We start from the raw sequence: 7,500 nt of genomic DNA, 5'->3' as shown, positions 1-7,500 counted from the left end.
GGCTCGCTCGGCAGCGGGCGGGGGTACGGGCCACAAAGCCGCCCTTCTCAGGCTAGAGGTTTCATTTAGGGAGGAACCCTCGGGGACCCCACCCGGGCAGGTGAGGCCTCACGCGCGGCGCCGCTTTTAGCCCCTTTTAACTTTCGCGACGCCGCCGCCTCGCTCTCGGCTCGGCCAACCCCCGCCACACGCAGCTGCTCGCGGCCGGCACCCGCGGGTACCCGGAACCGAGGACGACACCGGCGCCTCACGCGTTTTAGGACACCTGAAAACTCACGGGGCCACGCAGCAGTCACAAAGCCGGTTGCGGTAGACCGGTCCCCGAACCCTGCCCCAGCGCCGGGGGGGAGGTGGAAAGGGGAGGATGCGGCAAGGCACGCGCCGGGCCGCTAACGCCACGGCTCCCCCCCGCTCGAGCCGCTCGGGGCTGGGGGAACGAGGACGACACCTCACACGCGACGGGAAGCGAGGTGGAAAGGAAGACCGCCCTTGCCCTGCCGGCCGGGGGCCCTTTCCGACGCGACCCGAAAGGCCTCATCGATCAACAAGGACAGAAGGAAAGGAAGCCAGCGGAGGCCCCACGGCCTCGCTCTTCTGGGACAGACACAGCCACGCGCACCCGCCACCGCCCTCGGGAGCAGCCAGCAGGCACGGGGCTCGGCGTGCGGGCAACACGCCGGAGGAGCAAACGGGGCGCCCTCCAGAGATGGGGGGGGGGGGGGGGCAAGCTGCACCGGGCCGCACCGGCTCACAGGGCACCTCTGCCTCCCCGAAATGTGGGCTTGCATTTTCCCTCAAGCTGCACCGAGTTACATCTCCATCACGGGGCGCCCCTCTGGAGCCAGGAGGAAGCCGTGCTGGGGCACCGGCTTGCCCTCCTCCCCCCATGCCGGGCTCCATAGCATACGAGTGGCCAGTCACCGCCGCTGGCTTTTCCCTTAGATGCCGTGCCCCCGCGGGCTGCGGCTTTGGCCATGGGGGGGAACCCCCGTGAAGAGGGTCCAGTGCTGGGAACTCTCTCTGCCCCTTACCGGGCTCTCTCTCGCCGTGCCTGGACGGGCTTGCTTTCCATTCTTGGTGGGACCGACGCCAGCACCACGTCTCCCCGGCTTTCTCTGCCCCCGTGCCCCACCGGGCAAACGTCGCTTCGGGGGTTCCACACTTCGGCAGTGGCCGGCGCCAGCCACTCGTCAACTTTTTTTCTTTTCCCCGCTTTCGTTGCCGAGCCCGGGCTGGGCTCCGGCTCACGGACGAGCGAAACCCATCCAACACCGCTGAGGGTGCGCCAGCGGCCGCTCCAAACCGCCGCGCCTTTGTTCGGCCCCGCGGGTCCCCTCTCTGACCCGGGCGAAAGCCACCGAGAAGCCAGACGGACCCCTGCCCAGCCGCCTGGCGGGTGGCTTGGAGCAGCCGCTCGGCAGCGCTGCCCTGGGAGTGCTCGGCGTCGCTTGTTCCCTCATATACGGAACTGGAGGGCCGTCAGCTCCGCGAGCGCACAACCAGCCGACCTCCGCCCAGCGGCAGGTCGCAGAAATCACGCCGGCTTGTACGATGACGTAGGCGGAGGCAGAGCGCAACAGCGACCCCTTGGCGACAAGCGCGATCTCCGCGGAGAGCACGTCTACTCGCCGAGGCAGAGCACGTCTACTCGCCGAGGGAGAGCACGTCTACTCGCCGAGGGAGAGCACGTCTACTCGCCCAGGGAGAGCACGTCTACTCGCCCAGGGAGAGCACGTCTACTCGCCCAGGGAGAGCACGTCTACTCGCCCAGGGAGAGCACGTCTACTCGCCGAGGGAGAGCACGTCTACTCGCCGAGGGAGAGCACGTCTACTCGCCCAGGGAGAGCACGTCTACTCGCCCAGGGAGAGCACGTCTACTCGCCCAGGGAGAGCACGTCTACTCGCCCAGGGAGAGCACGTCTACTCGCCGAGGGAGAGCACGTCTACTCGCCGAGGGAGAGCACGTCTACTCGCCGAGGGAGAGCACGTCTACTCGCCGAGGGAGAGCACGTCTACCTCCCGGCTGAGGGAGAGCACGGGGGGGGGGGGACAAAGACAGGCGGCAGCAGCTTCGGTGAACGTCACCCGGGAGGCGACCGGGGCTGTCCCGGGGCAGTCCCGGGAAGCCGGCGTCCGACACAGGGAACCGTCAGCTGCCGGACCGGGGCGAATCCCCGCGGCCACGGCAGGGGTGGGGGCTCGAAGACAGCCGGCAGCCGCTTCGGTGAACGTCACCCGGGAGGAGACTGGGGCCCTCCCGGGGACCGTCCCGGGAAGACGACGTTCGGCACGAGATCCCGGCCGCGGCCGGACCGGCTCGAAGCCTCGCGGTCCCGGCAGCAGCCGGAGCCGCTCGCCGCCTCGGGCTCCCGGCCCCCTACAGATCCGGCGACTCGTTCGCGGGCGGCGGGGGGAGGCAGTGGAGGGGGTGCGGGGAGAAGCGGCAGCGGAGGCGGAGGGGGGGGGGGCTCGAAGACAGCCGGCAGCCGCTTCGGTGAACGTCACCCAGGAGGCGATCGGGGGCCGTCCCGGGGCCGTCCCGGGATGCCGGCTTCCGGCACGGGGGTCCCGGCCGCGGCCGGACCGGCTCGTATCCCCGCGGCTCCGGCAGGGGGGGGGGGGGCTCGAAGACAGCCGGCAGTCGCCTCGGTGAACGTCACCCGGCCGGCGACCGCGGCCGTTCCGGGGCCGTCCCGGGAAGCCTGCGACAGGCACGGGGTCCCAGCCGCGGCCGGACCGACTCGAAGCCCCGCGGCCCCGGCACGGGGGAGGCCCAAAGACTGGCGGCAGCCGCTTCGCTGAACGTCACCCGGCCGGCGACCGGGGCCGTCCCGGGGCCGTCCCGGGATGCCGGCATCCGGCACGGGGTCCCGGCCGCGGCCGGAGCGGCTCGAATCCCCGCGGTCCCGGCAGCAGCCGGAGCCGCTCGCCGTTCGGGCTCCCGGCACCCTACGGATCCGGCGACTCGTTCGCGGGCGGCGGGGGGAGGCAGTGAAGGAGGTGCGGGCAGAAGCGGCCGCGGAGGCGGAGGGGGGGGGGGGGCTCGAAGACAGCCGGCAGCCGCTTCGGAGAACGTCACCCGGCCGGCGACCGCGGCCGTTCCGGGGCCGTCCCGGGAAGCCTGCGACAGGCACGGGGTCCCGGCCTCGGCCGGACCCGCACTGGGTGCCGCCGCCTCGGGCTCTCGGGACGGTATGGATCCGCCGACTCGTTCGCCGGCGGCGGGGGGAGGCAGTGGAGGGGGTGCGGGCAGAAGCGGCAGCGGAGGCGGAGGGGGGGGGGGCTCGAAGACAGCCGGCAGCCGCTTCGGTGAACGTCACCCAGGAGGCGATCGGGGCCGTCCCGGGGCCGTCCCGGGATGCCGGCTTCCGCCACGGGGTCCCGGCCGCGGCCGGAGCGGCTCGAATCCCCGCGGTCCCGGCAGCAGCCGGAGCCGCTCGCCGTTCGGGCTCCCGGCACCCTACGGATCCGGCGACTCGTTCGCGGGAGGCGGGGGGAGGCAGTGAAGGAGGTGCGGGCAGAAGCGGCAGCGGAGGCGGAGGGGGGGGGGGGGGGGCTCGGAGACAGCCGTCAACCGCTTCGGTGAACGTCACCCGGGAGGCGACCGGCGACCGGCCCGGGAAGCCATCGTCCGGCCCGGGATCCCGGCCGCGGCCGGACCGGCTCGAAGCCCCGCGGCCCCGGCACGGGGGAGGCCCAAAGACTGGCGGCAGCCGCTTCGCTGAACGTCACCCGGCCGGCGACCGGGGCCGTCCCGGGGCCGTCCCGGGATGCCGGCTTCCGGCACGGGGTCCCGGCCGTGGCCGGAGCGGCTCGAAGCCCCGCGGTCCCGGCAGCAGCCGGAGCCGCTCGCCGTTCGGGCTCCCGGCACCCTACGGATCCGCCGACTCGTTCGCCGGCGGCGGGGGGAGGCAGTGGAGGGGGGTGCGGGCAGAAGCGGCAGCGGAGGCGGAGGGGGGGGGGGGCTCGAAGACAGCCGGCAGCCGCTTCGGTGAACGTCACCCGGGAGGCGACCGGGACCGGCCCGGGAAGCCATCGTCCGGCCCCGGATCCCGGCCGCGGCCGGACCGGCTCGAAGCCCCGCGGCCCCGGCACGGGGGAGGCCCAAAGACTGGCGGCAGCCGCTTCGCTGAACGTCACCCGGCCGGCGACCGGGGCCGTCCCGGGGCCGTCCCGGGATGCCGGCTTCCGGCACGGGGTCCCGGCCGCGGCCGGACCGGCTCGAATCCCCGCGGTCCCGGCAGCAGCCGGAGCCGCTCGCCGTTCGGGCTCCCGGCACCCTACGGATCCGGCGACTCGTTCGCCGGCGGCGGGGGGAGGCAGTGGAGGCGGTGCGGGGAGAAGCGGCAGCGGAGGCGGAGGGGGGGGCGGGGGGGGACGATAGTGGCGGGGGGCGGGGGGTGCTCGAAGGCAGCCGGCAGCCGGTTCGGTGAACATTCGCCGGGGCGGGGGGGGCGACCTGTCCGTGCCCGGGGCAGCCCCGGGAAGCCGGCAGCCAGCACGGGGTCCCGGCAGCACCTGTTCCCTGCCCTGGGACTTGCCGTGCCCGGCGGCCGGTTGCCGGGTGGGGGGGAGCGATGAGAGGCGGGGCGCAGCGGCCGGGGCAGCGCCGGGCCGCAGCGGGGGGCTGGGCGGGTGGGGTAGGCGTCGAGCGGCAAGCCCTCGGCTGCAGCGAATGTTCGGCGGTGCGGGGCGGGGGGGGGACGGGACGACACGTTGGGGGCGCCGAGTCCGAGCCACCCCCGGCCCCAGGGGCGGCCGGAGGGGGAGGCCGGTGCCTGGCCCTGGGAGCTGCTGGGCGCCGGATGGCCGAGGGTGCGTCAGAAGCCGCCCGAGCGGTCGAGCAGGTCCTCCAGAAAGGCCTAGGGTGGCTTCGAGGGCCCCGGGAGCAGTCGAGGGAGGCCTCCAGGCAGGTCTGGAGTGGATGGGAGGCCTTCCAAAGCAGACAAGGGAGGCTGCCAGCGGGGCCTAGGCTGGCACTGCAGCCTGTAAATGGTTGGGGGGGGGGGCCTCTGGTGCGGCCTGGAGTCTCTGGGTGGCGTCCAGAGAGGTGCAAAAGATCCTCTGGTGCGGCCTGTGGTGGCGGAGAAGCCTGCAGAGCGTGCGGGGGAGGCTTCTGGTGCGGCCTGGGGTGGGTCGGAAGCCTGCAGAGCGTGCGGGAGAGGCTTCTGGTGCGGCCTGGGGTGGCTGAGAAGCCTGCAGAGCGTGCGGGAGAGGCTTCTGCTGCGGCCTGGGGTGGCTGAGAAGCCTGCAGAGCGTGCGGGAGAGGCTTCTGCTGCGGCCTGGGGTGCCTGAGAAGCCTGCAGAGCGTGCGGGAGAGGCTTCTGTTGGGGCCTGGGGTGGCTGAGAAGCCTGCAGAGCGTGCGGGGGAGGCTTCTGGTGCGGCCTGGGGTGGCTGAGAAGCCTGCAGAGCGTGCGGGGGAGGCTTCTGGTGCGGCCTGGGGTGGCTGAGAAGCCTGCAGAGCGTGCGGGGGAGGCTTCTGGTGCGGCCTGGGGTGGCTGAGAAGCCTGCAGAGCGTGCGGGGGAGGCTTCTGGTGCGGCCTGGGGTGGGACGGAAGCCTGCAGAGCGTGCGGGAGAGGCTTCTGCTGCGGCCTGGGGTGGGTCGGAAGCCTGCAGAGCGTGCGGGAGAGGCTTCTGTTGGGGCCTGGGGTGGCTGAGAAGCCTGCAGAGCGTGCGGGAGAGGCTTCTGCTGCGGCCTGGGGTGGCTGAGAAGCCTGCAGAGCGTGCGGGAGAGGCTTCTGCTGCGGCCTGGGGTGGCTGAGAAGCCTGCAGAGCGTGCGGGAGAGGCTTCTGGTGCGGCCTGGGGTGGCTGAGAAGCCTGCAGAGCGTGCGGGAGAGGCTTCTGCTGCGGCCTGGGGTGGCTGAGAAGCCTGCAGAGCGTGCGGGAGAGGCTTCTGCTGCGGCCTGGGGTGGCTGAGAAGCCTGCAGAGCGTGCGGGAGAGGCTTCTGCTGCGGCCTGGGGTGGCTGAGAAGCCTGCAGGGCGTGCGGGAGAGGCTTCTGCTGCGGCCTGGGGTGGGTGGGAAGCCTGCAGAGCGTGCGGGGGAGGCTTCTGGTGCGGCCTGGGGTGGCTGAGAAGCCTGAAGAGCGTGCGGGAGAGGCTTCTGGTGCGGCCTGGGGTGGCTGAGAAGCCTGCAGAGCGTGCGGGGGAGGCTTCTGGTGCGGCCTGGGGTGGCTGAGAAGCCTGCAGAGCGTGCGGGAGAGGCTTCTGCTGCGGCCTGGGGTGGCTGAGAAGCCTGCAGAGCGTGCGGGAGAGGCTTCTGCTGCGGCCTGGGGTGGGTCGGAAGCCTGCAGAGCGTGCGGGAGAGGCTTCTGCTGCGGCCTGGGGTGGGTCGGAAGCCTGCAGAGCTTGCGGGGGAGGCTTCTGGTGCGGCCTGGGGTGGCTGAGAAGCCTGAAGAGCGTGCGGGAGAGGCTTCTGGTGCGGCCTGGGGTGGCTGAGAAGCCTGCAGAGCGTGCGGGGGAGGCTTCTGGTGCGGCCTGGGGTGGCTGAGAAGCCTGCAGAGCGTGCGGGGAGAGGCTTCTGCTGCGGCCTGGGGTGGCTGAGAAGCCTGCAGAGCGTGCGGGAGAGGCTTCTGCTGCGGCCTGGGGTGGGTCGGAAGCCTGCAGAGCGTGCGGGAGAGGCTTCTGCTGCTGCCTGGGGTGGGTCGGAAGCCTGCAGAGCTTGCGGGGGAGGCTTCTGGTGCGGCCTGGGGTGGCTGAGAAGCCTGAAGAGCGTGCGGGAGAGGCTTCTGGTGCGGCCTGGGGTGGCTGAGAAGCCTGCAGAGCGTGCGGGGGAGGCTTCTGGTGCGGCCTGGGGTGGCTGAGAAGCCTGCAGAGCGTGCGGGAGAGGCTTCTGCTGCGGCCTGGGGTGGCTGAGAAGCCTGCAGAGCGTGCGGGAGAGGCTTCTGCTGCGGCCTGGGGTGGGTCGGAAGCCTGCAGAGCGTGCGGGAGAGGCTTCTGCTGCGGCCTGGGGTGGGTCGGAAGCCTGCAGAGCTTGCGGGGGAGGCTTCTGGTGCGGCCTGGGGTGGGTCGGAAGCCTGCAGAGCATGCGGGGGAGGCTTCTGCTGCGGCCTGGGGTCTCTGGGTGGCCTCTAGAGAGGTGCAAAAGACCCTCTGGGTTGGGCTGGGGTGGCTCTTGGACCCCTGCCACACAGTGGAGAGAGGCCTCCGGCCCGCCACCTGTGTCCCTGTGTGCCTGAGTGCCTGTGTCCCTGTGTCCCTGTGTCCCTGTGTCCCTGAGTGCCTGAGTGCCTGTGTCCCTGTGTCCCTGTGTCCCTGAGTGCCTGAGTGCCTGAGTGCCTGTGTCCCTGTGTCCTTGTGTCCCTGTGTCCCTGTGTCCCTGTGTGCCTGAGTGCCTGTGTCCCTGTGTCCCTGTCTGTGTACCTGTGTGCGAGAGTGTCCGGCACGCCACCCAGCGGCGGCGGGCAAGCAGGTAGGCGGGTGGGCGGGCCGGCGAGGGCCAGTGTGAGTTTGGGGGGTGGGAGGGGAGGCGGCAGCTGGAAGCGTCAGAGGAGGGGGCG

The sequence above is a fragment of the Melanerpes formicivorus genome, unplaced genomic scaffold (genome assembly GCF_026170545.1).
Source record: "Melanerpes formicivorus ecotype bairdi unplaced genomic scaffold, bMelFor1.0.p_v2 SCAF_184, whole genome shotgun sequence".
Taxonomy (NCBI): Eukaryota; Metazoa; Chordata; class Aves; order Piciformes; family Picidae; genus Melanerpes; species Melanerpes formicivorus.
Note: the sequence above shows the minus strand (reverse complement) of the source record.